Source organism: Schistocerca cancellata, chromosome 5 (genome assembly GCF_023864275.1).
Source record: "Schistocerca cancellata isolate TAMUIC-IGC-003103 chromosome 5, iqSchCanc2.1, whole genome shotgun sequence".
NCBI lineage: Eukaryota > Metazoa > Arthropoda > Insecta > Orthoptera > Acrididae > Schistocerca > Schistocerca cancellata.
This window is the reverse complement of record NC_064630.1, coordinates 834,019,322-834,041,275: the sequence shown is the minus strand read 5'-3', so window position 1 is coordinate 834,041,275 and position 21,954 is coordinate 834,019,322.

The following is a 21,954-nucleotide window of genomic DNA, read 5'->3' as shown; positions in this document are numbered from 1 at the left end:
TTGTAACCTAAAGTTGACGCTTGAATACCACTCCTCCGCTGTTCGATCGTGTGTATTGGAGAGCACCGAATTACGTAGGGATCCAAAGGGAACGGTGATGGACCTTAGGTACAGAAGAGACTGGAACAGCACATTACGTCCACATGCTAACACCTTTTTATTGGTCTTTTTCACTGTCGCACATGTACGTTACCATGAGGAGTGAGGTACACGTACACACGTGGTTTCCGTTTTCATTTACGGAGTGGAATAGAGTGTGTCCCGAAATGTCAGGCCAATAGATGTTCGATGTGGTGGCCATCATTTGCTGCACACAATTGCAATCTCTGGCGTAATGAATGTCGTACACGCCGCAGTACATCTGGCGTAATGTCGCCGCAGGCTGCCACAATACGTTGTTTCATATCCTCTGGGGTTGTAGGCACATCACGGTACACATTCTCCTTTAACGTACCCCACAGAAAGAAGTCCAGAGATGTAAGATCAGGAGAACGGGCTGGCCAATTTATGCGTCCTCCACGTCCTATGAAACGCCCGTCGAACATCCTGTCAAGGGTCAGCCTAGTGTTAATTTCGGAATGTGCAGGTGCACCATCATGCTGATACGTCGACGCGTTTCCAGTGGGACATTTTCGAGCAACGTTGGCAGATCATTCTGTAGAAACGCGATGTATGTTGCAGCTGTTTGGGCCCCTGCAATGAAGTGAGGACCAATGAGGTAGTCGCCAATGATTCCGCACCATACATTTACAGTCCACGGTCGCTGTCGCTCTACCTGTCTGAGCCAGCGAGGATTGTCCACTGACCAGTAATGCATGTTCCGTTGATTCACTGCCCCATGGTTTGTGAAACCCGATTCACCGGTAAAAAGGTATAACTGCAACGCATTCTCTGTTAATGCCCATTGACAAAATTGCACTCGATGATTAAAGTCATCACCATGTAACTGCTGATGTAGCAACACATGAAACGGGTGAAAGCGGTGACGATGCAGTATGCGCATGACACTACTTTGACTCAGTCCACCGGCTCTCGCAATGTCCCGTGTACTCATGTGTGGGTTCATGGCAACAGCAGCTAACACACCCGCTTCTCCTGTGACGGGCCTGTTACGGACCCGTTAGCGTGCTACGACCATACCTGTTGCATACAGTTGGCGGTAGATGTTTTGCAATGTGCGGCACGTTGGATGCTCTCTGTCCGGGTACCGTTCTGCATACACCCTGCAGGCTTCAGCTACATTTCGTCGACACTCGCCATAGATGAGTATCATCTCCGCCTTTTCAGAGTTCGAATACACCATGGTCACAGTTCCTAGAACACCACACTATCACAGACGTCTGGTAACACGGTGTACTACAGTTGGTATGCGTGCGGAGACGAATGCAGAATAACAATAGCAGCAAGCGCTACATGCGGACACTGCGACAGCTAGACCAAACCACAACAGTGCACTACAGCCACACTCGTAAACACGGTCGTCATCGTAAACATGTCCCTGCAGATGCTGCTCGCCGACCGTGGCCCGTGTTTGTTACAACACACAACTGAACGTCGGAGGTTTCAAGTGTCAACTTTGGGTTACAATATCTCCGGATGTAATTAACATTTTACAATGCAACAAACGGCACTGATTACGTATTTGTTTACATGTTCAGATGTGCTAACAAAACTAACGTGGTTCCATTTAAAAAAACGTAGGTTTGTGTTAAAAAACATACTTCGGTGCATTTTTGTATGGTTTGTATTAAACAATTACACTAGCCCCTCTCCTCACGTTCGGTCTGTGGACTCTGTTCGTCAGTATTTGATGTGGTTTACGAAATATATCCAGCGGTAACGTTAGGTCACTCACCCTGTATAATACTTTTCGATGTCAACTAAGTGACTGCATATTAGACGTGAACAAAAATGCTCCCGAGCTGTAGAGAGAGACAGCTGCTAATTAACGAAGTGTCACTGAATCACTATAATATGTTAATAAACGTAATTTTAAAATAATTTATTCTTAAGCATTATCAAGGAATGTCTATTTTGTGTCATTTGAGAGCACGACTTGGGTCAAATTGTATAAATACGCATTGTGTATGGTATGTGTCAAGGCTGTAAAATTTCATTATTATTAAATATAAGAAGATGCACATCACTGGTGTGAAGAAGGTCCTCCAGTTATACATGTTACACAAGACCAGCAGAAAACAGTTGAGGGAAGCAAATGTAGCGGTGTCACTATGCACAGGGGAACGTAGTGTGATCACACCCTCAACAAGAAGGCCACTACACTGCAATAACATGTCATTAGTTAGCAGCAGACAGCCCAGCGGCTGAAAAATGGACATGGATATTTGGGGTGAAAGAAGTAGAAACGGGATGATGAGAAAGAGATATAAAGGAAATAATGACTTCCAACCACACAGGACACTGTGGTAATCCAACGGCGAGAGTTAAAAAGCTGTCCTGGACCGGAACTCGAACCTCGATACTCTGCTACTCTAGAGTGGTTGCCTTAACTGAGGTGGTTAACGAAAACGTTCTAGACAAGTGGAGCATCTGGACAAGCTTTCCGTCCCTCTCAAATGCAATGCAGTGTTCCTTGTCCATTAACTCACTACTCGCAAATTATTAATTCCTGTAGAAGTTTGGATGATACTAGTGTATCTGCAGCGAAAAAGATGTCAAGGAGTCGTAGTGCTCTTACAGAAATGTATACACACTGAAGAGCCAAAGAAACTGGTACACCTGCCTAATATCGAGTAGGGACCCCACGAGCGTGCGTAAGTGCCACAACATGACGTGACATGGACTCGACTAATGTCTGAAGTAGTGCTGGAGGGAACTGACACCATGAATCCCGCAGGGCTGGCCATAAATCCGTAAGAGTACGAGGGGACGGAGATCTCTCCTGAACAGCACGTTGCAAGGCATCCCAGATATGCTCTGTGATGTTCATGTCTGGAGAGTTTGGTGGCCAGTGGAGGTATCTAAACACAGAAAAGTGTTCCTGGAGTCACTCTGCAGAGATTCTGCACGTGTAGGGTGTCGCATTGTCCTGCTGGAATTGCCCATGTCCGTCGGAATGCACAATGGACTTGAATGGATGCAGGTGATCAATCAGGATGCTTACGTATGTGTCACCTGTCAGATTCGTATCTAGACATATCACGGGTCCCATATCACTCCAACTGCACATGACCCACACTATTAAGCCCCTCCAGCAGCTGACATGCATGGTCCATGAATTCACGAGATTGTTTCAATACCCACACACGTTTATCCACACGATACAATTTGAAATGAGTCTCGTCTGATCAGGCAACATGTTTCCAGTCATCAACAGTCCAATATCGGTCTTGATGGGCCCAGACAAGGTGAAACGCTTTGTGTTGTGCAGCCATCAAGGGTACACGAGTGGGCCTTCGGCTCCGAAAGCCCATATCGATGATGTTTTGTTGAATGGTTCGCATACCAACACTTGTTGACGGCCCATCACTGAAATCAGCAGGAATTTGCGGAAGGGTTGCACTTCTGTCACGTTGAACAATTCGCTTCAGTTGTCGTTGGTCCCATTCTTGCAGGATCTTTTTCCGGCGCCGCGATGTCGGAGATTTGATGTTTTACCAGATTCCTGATATTCACAGTACGCACGTGAAATGGTCATGCATCTCCATCGCTACCTCAGAGATGCTGTGTCCCATCACTGGTGCGCCGAGTATAACGCCACTTTCAAACTCACTTAAGGGGAGCTGGAGGTGCCTATGCTGCCCATGTTAAAATCACTAAGTTTGAGGAAAATTAATGAATAAACTACCAAATAGAAAAATTTGAATTTTTTTTACATGTAGAGTGGTTTAGGATTGCAGTTATGACAGAGGGATTTTGGAGTATCTTTTCTAGTTTCCTTCCAATTACTTTTTTTATTAATGACACAAATTTTTTTACAAATAATTGCTTTATAATTAAACTGAAATGAAACTACTGAACATATTGCCAAATGGCTGTGTTACAATGTAAGTTTGACCACTAGGAGTGCTGTATAAAAATTTCATTTCTCTAGCTTGAGTGGATTTTGAGAAAATGTTCCTTATATTCGAAAAATTCTAATTTACGGGAAATGGCTATCAAAGTTTCTCAATATATTCCTGCACTATAGGATGGATTATCAGGGTCTTCTTCTTCATCCTCCAAAAGCTTCCTCTTCTGTCTTCTTTTCTGGCCTGTTGTTCCATCATACTTCATATGCCTTTCTCTTCTTTCTGCTCCTCTTATCCTTTCTCTGTCAATATTTCTTAGTGCTCGTGCAGTGTTCACCCCAGCTGTAAATCCTAATGCCTTCAGCACTTAACACTGTTCCCTTGGTTGTAGGTTGCTATTGCATCATAAATGCCAAAGTGCAGTGTTTTTATGCTTACAAACACCCTTTTAGGAATGACTTTCCAAATCAAATTGTTTACGCTCTCATTAGGATTCTGCGTCTTTCCGTGTAGACATTTGTGTAACAATTTTGGCTGTGCTAAGTCATGAAAAATTGGTTTTATTGCATTTATCACAGCTGCTGGCAAACCATGTTTGTGATCATAGTCCTTTTTTGCATTATATTTGCACCAGGAATCTTTTGGGCACAGGCTGTGTTGAGGGTATTCATTGGAAGAGGCAGTATGAAGGAACAATGCCCACACTGCTTTTCGCATGTCACTAACATTACTAGTATTTTGCCTTATAGCATATCCATAGTATCTCTGTAAACGTTCAATCACGTCATCAGTAAGCCTGCCTCTCCCTCCTATTGTCTTTCCATCACTGAGCTTACTTGAACCCAAAGTTTGTTTGAGCCTTCGAAGCCGTGCAACCATACGCTTTTGCACATGCCCAATGCATTCCAACTTTTCAACTACAAATTCATTTCCATATGGTTTCAGTTCCTCTATAGTCTTGAAATCTTTGGAGTCACCATCCCCAAGGTAGTATTTGTACCTAACCTTGTAACTGGGAACTGAATGTTCAAAAATTTGTTTCACTCTATCCACTTCCATTGCTCCACTTGATCCACTAAAATTTGCCTCACAGGTTTCACTGTGCTCTCCTTTGATTTTATTTTTGCACCTACAATGTTTTGATAATATTGCAACATCTATCACTTTTGCACTATCACCACAAGTAGCAGTTACAACCCCATTCAGGGATTTATGACCCCTCTTTTGCCAGGAACCATCTAATGCCAATACCAAATCCCTAGAAGCACCGTTCATTTCTACAGATTCCTCCCCTGCCTCCTTCATGGTTTTCAAAGCCACATCTTCAACAGAGGATCCTACCAGTTCACAGTAGTACCCAAATTTGCTTGGAGGCGATGGCAAGTTCATAATACCACAAAACAGTTTACCAGCAGCAGACCCTTTTCCAATGGATCGAAGACCATACACAAGTCGAACATTCACATCAAACACTCTAGATCGTCCATTTTCACCAAAGAGACTGGCATGTGAATTGTAGAAAGTCACTTGATACTTGCAACATGCACAGATTATCTTCATCTCACAAGCTAAACCAAAGTGCTTTGTTATCTCTAGTCCCACTCCTACACTTGAACACATTTTGCACAGAACACTTTCTTTCAGCACAGAAGATAATAATCCAATATTTAGTACTTCGTTGATATCATCACTGTCACTAACATATTCACGAAATCTGTCACTTCCACCAGTCAGCTTCTTGCTAGAAGATGTCACGGGGCTATGGCCGGCCATGTGTTGCTTAGCAGAAGAACGCTCTGTTTCAACAATTGTAGTATCGCAACTTGGTATTAGTGTTAATTTTCTTTTCCCTACATTCTTCCTCTTCTTATACACACGGTTACTAAAACCTGGCATCGTAACCAGAACAACGCTTTACACAAGAAGTATTATACTACCAACAACAGGCGCAACGCTGAACTAATTCGAAACGGTAAACAGCAGAGAGACGATGTTCCGCGCTCTTAGCGCTGCATTTGTAACAGAAAACAATGTAGCCAACCCTTGCACACTCGCTGTATGCGTAACATAAGGCGCTGTATGCGTAACAGGCCAAGAAAATCCCAAGCAGTTCGCCAGGAAGTCACGAGAGGGTGTTAGATGCATTCAGCGGCCGCCCATTTCCTCTGCAGGCGTGGGGGAAAATGGTAATAACTCCACTTCTAGGGCGAGTAGAACAATAATTCAAAGTTTACATTAAAGAGGAATGTTCCAATTAATTTTCGGTAGCAAAAAAAAAAAAATCGTAATTTTTTGGATTTGATCACCTCCGGCTCCCCTTAAATCTTGATAACCTGCCATTGTAGGAGCAGTACCGGATCTAACAACTGCTTTCTTATATAGGCGTCGCTAACCGCAGCGCCATATTCCGTCTGTTTACATATCTCTGTATTTAAATACGCATGCCTATACCAGTTTCTCTGGTGGATCAGTGTATCTGAATGGTTTATGTTCCGTCGGGATCGTACCGCATTGCTTTAGTAGATGCACCAATTTCTCAGTCTACCTATCAGGCCAACAGTCACTGTATTCCTTTAGATAAAACTTCGTGAGTGATTTTCAGAATGTCCGTTGCATCTAACAGGCATCTTGTCTTGTTCCTTTAAATAACGGTGAAAACTAAAAAAGTTTACTTGGACGAATTTCACAACATCATTCTTTCATAGTCAGATCCGTTTAACGCATGTTTAATTTAATAAAATGAAAATAACATGTGTTAATGCAAAGCTCTTTTCTGTTAACATCTACTAATAGTAACAAATGTATTGCTTTATAATTCTCCACTTTAGGATCCTTAGCTAGGGCCATACATTCTGCACGTTATCTATTCCATTGTGTGCAATAACCACAGCAAGGGGCATAATGAACTTTGTGGGTCAGGGTAAATTACACGCAAGGAGCTTTCCTCCCTTTCGCGGTCTCACTTCCCAGCCTCTGGGTTGAGTACCTGCTAGTGGCTGGAGCATTGACATTTGTGCTGACAGGGCAGTTATGCAGCCTCTGCAGATACAGTAAGTGGCGACGGAGAACGTTCTTACGCATGTGACCCTTTTATCTCTTTCTTCATAGTGTTAATTTGTGGTCATCATGGAACTGGCATTTCTTTTATGCTTGAGAGGAACTGAGGAAAGGTCGCACCTCGAGAAGCATCAACAACAAAAGCAGCAGGAGCAGATCCAGAGGCTCCCCAAACAGAATGCCGCACCGGCAACTGGGCACGCACCTGCAGAGAAGCCATCCCTGATGCCATTCGCCAGGTTCGGCAAGTGTACGGAAATGTGCTCTGTCAGGCAGGCCTCCTTGGATATAATGTATGTTGTGCAGCAGTATAGGGTTATATGAAATCTTTCAAAATTTGAAGCCCTCTACTGAACTCAAGAAACTCAACTTCGAGCAACTATGTTTGTTGCTCATGCAGTACTTTAACATCAAACCCCTTGTGATGGCACGGTTGCAATTAAACAGCGCCGCATGCAACCCGCACAGTTGTATGCAGACTGGATTGCTGACCTGCAGGGCCTCTTGCACAAATATCAGTCAGACTGCCCCAATGTGCTACCTCACGTATGTGGACTCACGAATAATTAGGGATGTAATCCCCCCCACCATTTAGCTGAAACTGTACACGGATTACTGAATCACATGAACTTAACAGCAGCATGTGACATACTTTCCAGCAATTGGCAGGTGACAACGTTAGATGCGTTCAGTGTAATGGGACTTCCTCTTCTAGCATTACTTTAGCTCAACAGCAATTGTCGATACCAGTATAATTTTTCGAATTTTGGACAGGTCAGTATCACCTCAGTTACTTTTCTGAAAACTTTCATATAATTTTATACACAGTATATTTCAAACTAAAATTTATGAGAAAGAATTACTTTGTAAAATATTTTAGTTTCGATGTTATAATCGATAAGTACTAGTTTTTAAAGTACAGTTAAAATTAGTTTTTTAGAAACATTTGAAATTACGAATTATTTGCACAATTAAAATTTCTATTATTAATTATGCAATCCTGTACTGTTTCCTATGCTTATTTCTGGATTCATTTATGAAATAATAATCGAAATTAATAATGTAACGAAAACTAGTAAGAATTCATTTGTTAAGAAAAACTGTAAACCCTTTGAAATATTGTTATTTCTGCAGAGGGTGAGAGTCGTAAGCTTGCCGCTGATGTGATCGGGCGCATTTTTGTATAGTAAGTGTGAACAATGTAATTTCGGCTTTGTTAATGTGAAAAATCAAAATACTGTGTGATATACTAAAATGTGAGAAGATCAGTATAAAATATACTTATGTAAAAAAATTTTGCAACAACAATGTTCCAATTTATTTAGTTCAAACCATCCGTGAGGACTTGATGTTAGATTTTCAGCTTCAAGAATCAGATCCCCTAGACAAGAAGAACTGGAGCCATCTCAACATGATACGCTAAATAAACTTGAAAGTTTATTGTAATCTTCGCTGCTCTCAAATCTTCATAAAAGACTTTGCTTATTAATTTATTGGATTGGAACAATAAATGGAAGAAGGGGAGAGATTAAAGCAGTAACATGTCCCTAATGCCCTTTAGGGTTGGCCAGTCAACTGTGCCTTCCGCTGAGCCACTGTGTGATGGTACTATTGTGATTCGAGTGCTGTGATTTTAAAGCGCCGCCTGTTTTTGCCTGTGGCCTGCTCGAAGAGTTGTGGTCTCTGCTTGTGATGTTTTTCATGCTCTCGTCGCCATTCTCTTTCCGCATCTGTTTCCACACAACGGGCAAGTCAGCAGTCCAGCTTCAATCATCATGTGGTGCATATTTAGAGAGGATTCAGATGGTTCAAATGGCGCTGAGCACTATGCGACTTAACTTCTGAGGTCATCAGTCGCCTACAACTTAGAACTAATTAAACCTAACTAACCTAAGGACATCACACACATCCATGCCCGAGGCAGGATTCGAACCTGCGACCGCAGCAGTAGCTCGGCTCCAGACTGTAGCGCCTAGAACCGCACGGCCACTCCGGCCGGCAGAGAGGATTCCCCATTCCAAGGGGTATGTATGGGATACGCCGAAAAGCAGGCTATTTGGCATCAGTCTGTAACAGTTGGCGAGCTGCAGGCTGGTCTTTGGAGGTCCTAGTGCTTTCTCTGGACTCAGACGATGTACATCTTGTTAATTTTGATCGTGGATGGGCGACCAACTGAGTTTCAGGTAGACGTGGGGGCAATGGTCAGCCTAATTAGCTTAGACACATACGGACTATTGGGCTGTCCTGCACTGCAACGACCTCTACATCAAGTAGTATCTTACAGTAAACAGTGTATTCCATTGCGGGGCCAATTATCTGTCTCAGCGCATTAAAAGAATGTGAAACGGCAAACTGTTGGTAGTAAATTCACCATTGGCACCTAATTTTTTGGGTTAGACATCTTTTCTGTTTTGGATTCCAGATCACTGACGAAGTCCTTTTAGTGTCCCAATTACTCTTCTTTCAAAATTTGGACTCTTCGCTAAGGTCGTCTGACAAACTGTTGAAGAGTACCATGAATTGGGCGAAAATTTCGAGGCTCGTATCTGCTTCTCCGTGTTTCTTACTGCTCAACACTCCCTTTGGGCTTTATGTTTAACTGCTTGTCCTTTCGAATTAACGTGTGCCCCAACGAATTTATGAAACATATTTGGAGCAACTGATTAAGGACATTTCCCGTTGTGTCACCAATCTGAAGACATGTGGGTCATAGGTTCCACGTGAGAGCGGCATTAACAAAATCTGCCGACATTTTTCCAATATTTTCCAGAGAACAGACTTTGTTGGAAGCTGGAAAAAATGTAGTTTTTTTGCCCCAAAGGTTCATTTTTTTGGGACATATGCTAAGCAAAAATGCCCTCATCTCCTTTTTGAACAAAATTTCTTATTATGCTGAATTTATTCCTCAGGCTGCACACACCTGCTATTCTCTAAACTGGCTTCGTCAAAAGGTCATCGAATTCGTATGTCTGCAGACTGTCATTGGGGATATCAGTCCCTCAAGCAGTGTCTGTATTCGACTCCCTGTTTGGCTTCGTTTATGGGTTAGCCATTAACTTTGGCCACTGACACGTCACAGTTGGTGAGGTCCTGTCACACTGGAACCCAGATGGAAACGAGCAGCCCATCTTTTACACATGGAAGGCACTTCCATCAGCGCAAAGTAACTATTCTTTGTGCGAAAGGAGGTACTAACTGTCATTTTTCGCATTACAATGTTCATTTTTTTGTATGGAGAAGTTTCTAGTCATCTCCAACCGCAAGCCACTGATTTCAGTATTCGGCCCTTGTTCTAAGCTACAGGATATGGTTGCGCACTGATTGCAGAGGTGGGCACTCTTTTTCAGCAATTATTACTATGAAATTCATAACTAGTACACCACACAGCATTCTAATGCAGATGCACTTTCGCAGTTGCCAGTAGGATCCAATTTGGAGTTCCATTGATAAGCTCTCTTTTTTTGCAATGGGCAATACCACACAGCAGACATTGCTGGATTTTCTCTTGATCATGCAAGAGGTTGTGGCCATCATGGCTGCTGACCCAGTTTTTCGGAAAACATCTCAGTAGTTCAGACAGGATGACCTGAGTGTGCTTCTTCAGGAGCAGATTCAACTTGATGTACATTATTCCTTCTATGAGAATGACCCAGCTTTGTTCAGTGGTCCTCATGCTTAACAAGGACAAGTAAAGCTACCAAGTAATCATCCCTCTGGCGTCGGATGCCCCATGCGTCGCATTAGGAGTCTAGGATATGTTTCCTCTGAAGGCTTTAGCATGGCGACACTATCTATTGGTCAGTGATCGATCACAACATTGAACATCTTGTGTGGGGTTACACACCCTGCGCACAGAACTAGGCTGTGGCAGCGTGTCAGTTGTCCTCTGAGCCAGTCCCAGTGCATTGAACTTCATGAGCCCTGCTTTAGGTGGCAAGTGGTTGTTAGTGATAGATGTGTTGTGCAATTTCCTGTAAGTAACTAAACTGTCCTCCACAGTGTTGACATCAACAATTTGCATTCTGTCAATTTTTACTAACAAGGGCTTCATAATGGATGGCAATTTGTGTTATAGAATTTTGAAGATTTTTTCCATTCCCAACTGTATCCAACATCTGACTGCTGCAATGGTGCAGTAATTTACACAAACTTACAAGACCTAAAAGAAGTCCATGTCTGCCTCATCGCATGACAGTGTACTGTGTAACTTTCTAGTTAATGGGTGCAGTCTGGTGGAATGTCTGCATAGGCCCCAGCCATGGGACCTCTTGGATTTGTTACTCACTGAGTCGCATGGTCTGGAACATTGTGACCTGCCACGTTTTCCTCACAGGGCTGTTGTTCGGGCCCCATTTTTCAGCTGGCAGCAATGCTGGCTGCTGGATACTGTGGTCAGCCACAAAGGTCAGCAATTTTTTGTAGTGGGTGTGGGTCAGAAGCAACTGAGCCATCATTCCAATCAATTGTGCCCAAGACCCATTGGAGCCGTGCTACCATGGACTCTGCACCAGTTGAGCGATGAGGTCCATTCAGCACCTTTCTGGTAGGAGGTTCCCAATTGTGACAGTGTGTGCACCCAACTACTGCCCTCAACGCGTCCTCTGTCGCAGTAATTTCGCCCACAGAACAGGGTGCTGATGACGATTGCACCTGCGACTTTCAATGCTGAGCACATAGACTTTAGCTGTGCCCTCATTTTGCCACTCACCTATTGATAAGTCCTCATCTCCAACGATGCAGGACTGGCTAGCCATCATGCTAGCTTCAGCAGTCTTCCACCATTTTGGCAGAATCAGCCAAGTTGCCATTGCCTACTTCAGTGGTAGATGCGCTGCTCGGAAAACTCGCGCCCCCTCCAATTGTGCATCCGAGGTCGTGACAAAAACAAGATCATTTTAGGCCCTACATGGACTTCTCAGAAGGGAGGAATTTAGTAGTATCCCTGCCAGTGGATGCATATGAGCTGGTGTCTGTCTCACAGCAGAGTTGAGTGGGAAGCTATAAAGGACGCCATGCCCAGATCATCGTACAGGCGTAACTACTGCCACTGTCACTGGCAATAGGCATGACCAGTCAGCCCTTGATCACAGACCTGGCCTTCACATCATGCAATGCTCTGGGTTCACGTGCGAGTTGTTTCTGCCATTCATGCTGGTCACGTTTAGAGCTTTTCTCCGTGCCATTTTATATGCTCCCCGTAGACTGACTTACACATCGAGTGTTTCCTCTTCCGAGCTCCTTCTTCATGGCTTCTGGGTTGTGCACCTACCGTCAGCTAGAATAGTGACATTTGTGCCAACAGGATGGTTTCATGGCATTTTCATGCCCGTTCAAATACAAAACCCAGAAAATAATTCTCATGACACTTTAGATTAATGTAATGTACACGGAACTTTAAGCTATGTGATGATGGGAGCATGCTGCTGAAACAAATCATGCTAATAAATATTTGTAAAAAGTGACTGAAACATTAAAAATTATTTCAAAGATTGAACATGTTGAGTATGTATGGAGAAATTGTCATGTGTAATATAAACCTATGTATAGTCACCAAAATACTTGAGATACTCAACCACAGCTCTCAAAAGAAAGAGAATACGAACTTACCAAGCTGTCAATTGTAGAAAAGAAGAGATGACTCTCGCTGACCTGAATTTTTCAGCTACATAATAATCAAGCACAAGAAGCTATGAGCTCTGGTATTTCCCTCAATTTCCTACCATGTGATGTAAGTCTTGCATTATATGACCTCCTTTGTGAATTGTACTGAAGCTCAGTCTTTCGGTTTCCCAGAATTCTGGAATGTAATTATCTCCTTTGTTCTTTCTAGTAAAATAGCATCCCTCTTCTTCCTCCTCTTCAGCTGACTTGGTTGGTAAGTGGACGATGGGCTCCCATCTCTTGCTAAGAACTCTTCACTGACAGGTTCTGCAAACTGAGACAGCTCTTCTGCTGCTTATTCACATTCACAATATAGTCTGTTCTATTTTCTCGCCATATATTATTACTATTGTTTGCCACTTATGCATCAGTCCGTTGATTATGAATGCAGTAGCATTTAGTGTAATGTCTCTGGATCTTCTTCTGTGTTTATAATGACTAACAATAATGCTTTCTATATCGGCAGGATTCATTATCACGTAGTTATGTTCACAGTGAGAGTAATGTGACTCGCTCCGAATTCGGTAACGGCACAAACGATCGGGTTAACTGTTGAAGTTGATGCATCACGGACGGAGATTAACTATTAGACTGAAACTTCCGGGCAAATTAAAACTACTCTTAACGCCGACGCCGAGCATCTGAAGAAACGTGCACTCAGTACGAGACGAAATAAACATTTTAAACTAACAGCGGAAAAATGTTCCTATCGGAGCACAAAAAAGGCGAATACGTTGCTCTTTAAAAGACCCTGACACGAAAGAGGGGAACCAGCTGCCTCGACTGTCATTCCGCCTTCCTCACCAAAAATTCTGACACGAGAACATATTCGCGCTCTTAAAGTTCGCCGGTTTCAAAGGGTCCAGACCCACCGAGTGTGTATGGACGCCACTCACTTTCTCCTCTCCCTTTTGCTCTCATTGTTTCGATCTCTATCCATATATCCTTCTGTTTCACAGCCACTACTCTCCCTCACCATCAGCGTCTCCTCTCTCTTTCTCTTTCTCTTTCTCTCTCTCTCACTCTCTCTCTCTCTCTCTCTCACTGGCTCTCTTTCCTCTCTCTTCCACCGTCACTGTCACTCTGCCACTCGCGCATAGCACTCCAAAATTTTTGGTGCGGACGTGGCATGAGAATTGAGGCAGCTGGTTCCCCATTTTTCTGTAAGCATTTTTCGCCTTTTTTGTGCACCGACAGAACCATTTTTCCGCTGGTTTCCTTCTTTTTCCTTGCAACAGCAAGGTGTGCTGCTTACATAAAACAAATTCTATAGGTCAGTAAAGTTCTGAGTTTATACAGTTCGACACATTTATGCACTCTGACACATATAAACAACAAACACGTACATATAACAATAGATTAACACAAAATCGTTTGCTTCACATTTTGTTCTAGACACTTTCCTCATCGGTCGTAACACATCGACAGCGCCCAGTTTATGAGTTGTATCTTAAAAATGTTATACAGATATTTTACTGAATTTGCAAGCTTTCCGGTTTTACATAACTTTTGGCAGTCATTTTGAACGTTCTTGAAAGGCATGTTAAGGTCATTTTTATCCCATTTTTGCCACAGAAGTACAACTTTGGGCATATTTGTATCAGTATGAAGTGCCCATTATGCAGAGATAGCGCTTAATCAGGCTTCATTGTTTAAAAAAATGCTGACCAAAAACATTGTCTGTTGACTTTAGAATCCTTGCTGTTACGCCAGATCCCTTGCCATGTGTTCACTACGTTATTTAAATTACATATGCTGTTCAGATCGGACATTACGTGCATATGTTCGTTAACTTTGAACCCCTTTACCTCGGTAACCGTTAGTGATATCGGAAAAAAGCTTCAAGGATCCCCGTGACCATCAACTTGTCGACACGTTCGAGAAAAACGTAACAGCTCAGAAGTTCATGTGACGTGTAAGGTGGGTTCAATGACGGCAGTTTCGCACCAAATTTCTCCACAATTCTGCCAAACGCCATTGTGGACGTGTCATACGGTGGAAATGTCCTCGTACCCCCTCTTACCCATATTTCACCACCTCTTTTGACACCTCTGTGATGGAGGTCAGAACTGCCACATGCAGTGTTGAAATCACGCGATTTTCTGAGGATAGCCAAGTAAAACATTTCAGGCACACCGCCGCTCAGAATAGCCATGAAAAACCCTCAGGGGGGTGGTGTAATCCTTCCCTCGGGGCGTTGATTCCCACACATTTCAACGTTCAGAACTGACGACAATCGGTAGAGTGACAAGCAACAGGACGACGACCTCGACAGCGTCCGACTCCGGTGATTCAATCCCACTCCAAGGACACGGCAGCGCTGCAACCCAACTGAACGTGATCTGATCGCTCTGGAGTGTAGCGTGACCGCCATTTTCCCTCTCGTGTACAGGGTGGAGCCACCTGGGGCAGTTCAAAACCATTCGACGAAATCTGAACGTGATTAGCGGCAAAGCTTGTTCATGCTTTTGTAGCCCTCTTGTGGCGTGATCAAGGAGCGTTGCAACGTTTGATATGTGAGTAATACGTAACTTTTTATTGCCAAAAGGATTGATAGTTTTCCAGTTACTTTTTTTAAGTAAATTATTTTCATTCGTACATGAGTCATGTGAGACTTAACACTGACAATTAAAAAGTCTGATACAGAAAAAATAAGCAGAATAATTCCGTTATTAACAAAAATAAAATCAGAAAGTGCTACTGAGGAACTATTCCTCAAAAGTGGAGAAACAAGAAATGAACTGGGAAAAAAAACTCAGGTCTCATCCTGGCACGATTAAAGTTGATGAAATATGTGTCCTTTCCCTCGGTTAACTGCATGTTGAACACTTTTGCCAAGTTGAGAGGTGTGAAAGTATTCCAAATCCTGTAGGACTTCATGGTAATTTCACATATTTTCACCTCTATCTAGCACAGAAAATGACATGTTGTGCTCGTGTGATGATTGTGCGTATCACTGCCTCTTGACATATACATAGCCTCTAATTTTCATACTTGACCTTCAATTCTATGACACACTGAAAATTAATTTTTTTGCCCCCGGAATTCATTAGATAGATAACCTGTTGGTTGGTTGGTTTGTTTAAAACAGGGGGGCAGGGACCAGACGACGAGGTCATCGATCCATTGTTCCGCCACAAGGGTGAGAATAAGACAATAAGACTTACAACACAATAAAGAATGAAAGGAAATCCACAACAAAGACTGAGGGGCAACAAGCACTTAAATGGACAAAAGGGGACAAGAAAACCACAAAGATGTAAGAAAGAGGTAGATGAGGTTAAAACAAGAAAGCAGGTTACGCTGGCTGGCTGACCATGAGGGTAAAAAGGAAAAGCCAGCCACTCTGCAACACATTAAAACCTCCACCGTGAAAGAACTAAGGTGGAGGACACACAGGGACAAAGGACATGGGCTAAAACTTAGGGCAAGTGATAAAACTCACTCTCACGAATAAAACGTAAAACTAAGGCTGTTGTTGAGGCGTTGTCGCCCAACACCGAAGGGAGGGTGCTGGGAAAGTTAAAAGTCCGCCACAGAGCAGTAAAAAGTGGGCAGTCCAGCAAGAGATGGGCGACTGTCATTCCTGAGCCACAGCGACACCGGGATGGATCCTCGCAATGAAGGACGTAACCGTGCAACAGCCACGTATGGTCAATGTGGAGCCGACAGAGAACCACAGAGTCCCTGTAAGAGGCGCGCACGGTCTTCCACACATTCGCAGTTTCCTTAATGGCAGGCAGCTTGTTGTGCATACTGAGGTTATGCCATTCCGTCCCCCAAAGCCGCAAAACCTTGCGGCATAATACTGAATCCAGGTCAGTTGCCAATCTCCATAAGTGGTTTAGGAGTAGCATGTTTGGCCAGCCTGTCGGCAAGTTCGTTTCCTGGGTTTCCGACGTGTCCTGGGGTCCAGACAAACACCACCGAAAGACTGGACTGTTCCACGGCATAGATGGACTCCTGGATGGTTGCTACCAAAGGATGACGAGGGTAGCACTGGCCGATAGCTTGTAGACCGCTCAAGGAGTCAATACACAGGAGAAATGACTCACCTTCACATGAGCGGATGTGCTCAAGAGCTCGAGATATGGCCGCCAGCTCTGCAGTGAAAACACTGCAGCCATCTGGTAAGGAGTGCTGTTCTATATGCCCTCCATGGACATAAGCAAAGCCAACGTGACCATCAGCCATCGGTGTAAACCATTCGTGGTCCCGGTACACGTCGAGAATCGAGAGGAAGTGACAGCGGAGAGTCACAGGGTTAACTGAGTCCTTAGGGCCATGTGAAAGTTCCAGGTGAAGCCCCAGCCTAGGTGTACACCATGGAGGTGTTCGTGAATGAACCTCAAGTATAGGTGGTAAAGGCAAGGACTCCAGTTCAGAGACAAGGGATCCCACACGAAATGCAATTGTAAGCCCTGATCTGGCCCGCCGATGCGGGAGATGAACCGCCGTGGGCGGGAAAAGGAGATGGTAATTCAGATGCGCAGGAGAGCTACGAACGTGTGCAATGTAACTGGAGAGCAATTGTGCACACCTAACCTGGAATGGAGGGACACTGGACTCCACCAGGACGATCGTCACTGGCCTCGTCTTGAAAGCTCCTGTCGCTAGGCGAACGCCAGAGCGTTGCATTGGGCCGAGTAAACGCAATGCTGAGGGTGCCGCCGAACCATAAACCACACTCCCATTGTCAAGGCGGGATTGAACAAGGGCTCTGTAGAACTGCAGTAGTGTAGAGCGATCTGCACCCCAGTTGGTGTTGCTCAGGCAGCGGAGGGCATTGAGGTGCTGCCAGCACTTCCACTTAAGCTGACGAAGGTGAGGAAGCCAAGTCAATCGGGCGTCGAAAACCAGTCCTAAGAATCGATATGTCTCCACTACAGTGAGTGGATCGTCATTAAGGTAAAGTTCTGGTTAAAGATGAACGGTACAATGCCGACAGAAGTGAATAACACACGACTTTGCCGCCGAAAACTGGAAACATGGGCTACACTTTGTGACTGGCTCCCTGTAGGTGCCGCTCAACAATACCAGTACTGGTAGAGTAGTACGAAATGCAAATGTCGTCTGCATACAGAGAGGGTGAGACGGAGAGCCCGACAGATGCTGCTAGACCATTAATGGCCACTAAAAATATACACTCAATACGGAGCCCTGTGGGACCCAATTCTCCTGGATATGGGGGGAACTGTGGGAGGTATCAACTTGGACACGGAAAGTACGAAGCAACAGGAAATTGTGGATAAAAAGCGGGAGTGGGACTCAGAGACCCAACTCATATAATGTGGCAAGGATATGATGTCGCCAGGTCGTGTCATACGCTATTCGTAAATCAAAAAAGACGGCAACCAGGTGTTGGCGTCTGGAAAAGGTTGTTCAGATGGCAGGCTTGAGGGACACAAGGTTATTAGTGGTAGAGCGACCCTGGCGGAGCTGCCTTGACACGGAGCCAGTAGGTCACATGACTCCAGGAACCTACCCCACTGCCGACACACCATACGTTCCAGCAGCTTACAAGGAACGTTGGTGAGGCTGATAGCAATCCACATCAAGAGGGTTTTTATTTGGTTTAAGCACCGGAATGATGGTGCTCTCCCGCCATTGCGATGGAAAGACGCCATCGCACCAGTTCTGGTTGAAGATGAGGAGATGTCACTTGTAGTCAGATGAGAGGTGTTTAATCATCTGACCATTGATCCGATCTGGCCCAGGAGCTGTGTCGGGGCAATGTGCAAGGGCACTGAGGAGCTCCCACTCTGTAAATAGGGCGTTATAGGGTTCACTGCGGCGTTTAGTGAACGAGAGGACTTTTCTTTCCATCTGCTGTTTGAGGGTGCGAAAGGCTGGGTGGGGGGGGGGGGGGGGATAGTTCTCCGATGCAGAGGCTCGAGTATAGTGTTTAGTAATCACGTTTGCGTTGGTAGATAACACGCCATTAATATCAATGTCAAGGACACCTGTTGGGGTCTGGTACCCAAAAAGACGCCTGATCTTCATCCAGAAGGTTATGCATGGCACCCAATGGTCCAGACGTATCTCTCCCAACACTCCAGCTTCTGTCTTTTGGTAAGCTGGAGAACGTGGGCACAGTGCCGCTTAAAGGCTATGAGGTGCTCCAGGTACGCGTGCCGCTGATGTCGCAGTACAACTCGCCGACACTCCTTAATTTCCTCAGCGAATTCCGGCGACCACCAAGGGACTGCCTTTCGCCGGGGGCACACTAAGATCGCGTTTTCCGTCGCAGTAACGATTGTTGTAGTCACCTGCTCAGCCATCCATCGATGTTACCATGTGGTGGAGAGTCAATCGTGACTGCAGAGGTGAAAGTTTCCCAGTCTGCCTTGTAAGCCCATCTGGACAGACGTCTGTGGTCCTGACGCCAGGCAGTGACAGGAAGATGGGGAAGTGGTCACTACCACAAAGGTCGTCATGTGTTCTCCAGTGGATACATGGAAGAATTCCTGGGCTGCAAATGGCTAAATCAATGGCCGAGTAACTACCACGAGCCATACTGAAATGTGTGGCAGCCCCAATACTTAAAGAGGCAGAGGTCGAACTGAGACAGTAAAGTTTCGACATCTCTGCCTTGGCTAGTAAACACGGTGCCATCCCACAAGGGGTTGTGGGCGTTAAAATCTCCCAAAAGTAGGAAAGGTTTAGGGAGTTGATCAGTCAGTGCAGCTAATACATTCAGGGGTACTGAACCATCTGGAGGAAGATATACATTGCAGACAGTTATTTCCTGTGTCGTCCTTATTCTGACAGCCACAGCTTCAAGAGGGTTTTGAAAGGGCACAGTGTCACTACAGACTTAGGTCATAAACGCAAACTCCACCTGACACTCGATTATAGGCGCTATGGTTCCTGTAATATCCCTTATAGCCGCAGAGGGCAGGGGTCTGTGCTGCCAGCAACCAGGTTTCCTGGAGGGCAATGCAAAAAGCAGGTGTAAAGCTTAACAGTTGCCGCAGCTCAGCCAGGCGGTGGAAAAAACCAGCGCAATTCCACTGGAGGATGACATCATCGTGAGTCTGGGAAGGCATGGAACATTCAATGAGGCGGTTTACGCCTCAAGGTCACCTGCTGCCACCGCCTTATTGCCTGAGCACTCTATATCCATTGTGTCTGAGGGTCCGGCGAGATGTAGGTCCTCAGCGGACGCCAGAATCTCCACCTTATCCCCAGACGCAGAGCTTTACGTAGCGGTGGTGTGGGTGCCACTGCAATTTCCTTGGTCTTAGGGGTCTTCTTTTTAGACTTTTCTCGCTGCTCCTTGGGTTTCTCTGGCTGGGAGGGCTTCACTGATTCAGTATCCGGGACTGAGGATGATCGTGAAGCCCTACGACCAGCTGCTTTTGGGCACTTCAGCCAATGGCGGGCGTCATCTTTCCCATTAGCAGAAACCTGGGTAGGGAGTGACCCGAGGGACCACTACCTGGCGAGAGGAGCCGAAGAAGACTTACACTTCTCAGGCTGATGGTTGGGGAGGCAGTGCTCCCGAGGCAGGTGGTGTGGGAGCAACAGAGGAGGGAATGGCCCCCCACCATCTAGGGGGCCGGTGTAGACTTCTGGCTCAGAGAGCAGACTGGAATTGGCGGAACTGATGGGGCTACAACTGTTTTCGTAGCAGCAACATATGAGGAGGTAGGCACTCATATTTTCTCTTATCTTCAATGTAGGTCAGCCAGTCCAGGGTCTTGTATTCTATGATTTTCCTCTCTTTCTGTAAACTCCTGCAATCTGGCAAGCAAGGTGAATGATGCTCTCTGCAGCTGACACAGATGGGAGGTGGGGCACACGGACAATCTCGTCATGTAACGCTGGAAGCACAGCGGAAAGACATATGACTGAACTTCCAGCACCACATTGGGGGAGGTATATATGGCTTGACATCACAATGGTAGACCATCATCTTGACCTTCTCGGGTGTCATCCTCGAAGGCCAAGATGAAGGCACCAGTGGCAACCTGATTATCCCTTGGACCCCGATGGACATGCCGCACTAAATGAACACCTCACAATGCTAAAGTGTCACACAGCTCATCGTCAGACTGCAAAAGAAGGTCCCTGTGGAAGATAATACCCTGGACCATATTTAAGTTCTTATGGTGACAGAAACATCCCCCAACTTGTTAAAGGCGAGTTAAGTCCGTGACTAGGAGAGGATGCTGTTTTTATCAATAATGACCCAGATTGCATTTTGGAAAAGCCCTCCACCTGCCCAAACTTATCCTCGAAATACTGTACAAAAAAACTGTGCCTTCATCAAAACAATGGAGTCCCCATCAGTTCTTGTACATACGAGGTACCGGGGTGAATAAGGTTTGCTGCCATGCTTAGCCTGGCGTTCCTCCCATGGTATGGCCAGGGAGGGGAAGGATTTAGGGTTGTACTTTCTTGCACTGTACTGAGACTTGGAACGCTTAGAGACTGCTGGTGTTTGATCACCATGATGATAAGGTACGCTTCATCACGTGTTATCCAGCCTGATGCCACCCACTCCGATTAGGGGTCCTCCTCACGGGCGCCACCCAGCCACAGCAAAGGCCACCTGGCAGGATGGCCACTGCTGAGAGTCCGATGCCCCAGGATGATGAGTATCTACTCCTTGACATACATGGGGAGTAATGGCGCAGGCATCAGCAGAGCGATCTCTGTGTTGTCAGAGGGCTACAATCAACAGGGTACGTGGCAGCCCTACCACAATGGACTGGCTACTGTGCTGGATATCAGGTGCAAGGAAGTCCATGGTGATAGTTGGCGCACAAAGTGACACTGCATAGTGCATAACACACCCATGAAGGTGTCTCACCCAAGAGATGGAGAATGAGCTGGACTGCAGTGCGATGACGAAAAAGTGGGGAAAAGGTCTCAAGGCACAATGGACACCACGCACCATGTAAGGTGCCATTCCCCAGTTGGCTCACTCTTCGGAAAAATTTTGGAAAATGTACGTCAAACCCTACAGGGGACCATCACATAAAGACTGAAATGTGTGAGACTCCTTTTAGTCGCCTCTTACGACAAGCCTATACATCGGGCCTATTCTAATCCCCAGACCTGCAGGGGGGGGGGGGGAGGTAACCTGTAACTGGGCCAGGTTACCGATTTAGGCATTTAGTAATGCAGATGGTTCGCACAATCAAAACCATTAACCAAATCACAAAATATTCCCAACCAAGTCACAAAATATTCACAAATGTAGTAATTTCTGCTTACGTTATTGTAGTAAACAGCATCATGCCTCAAAGTAAATATA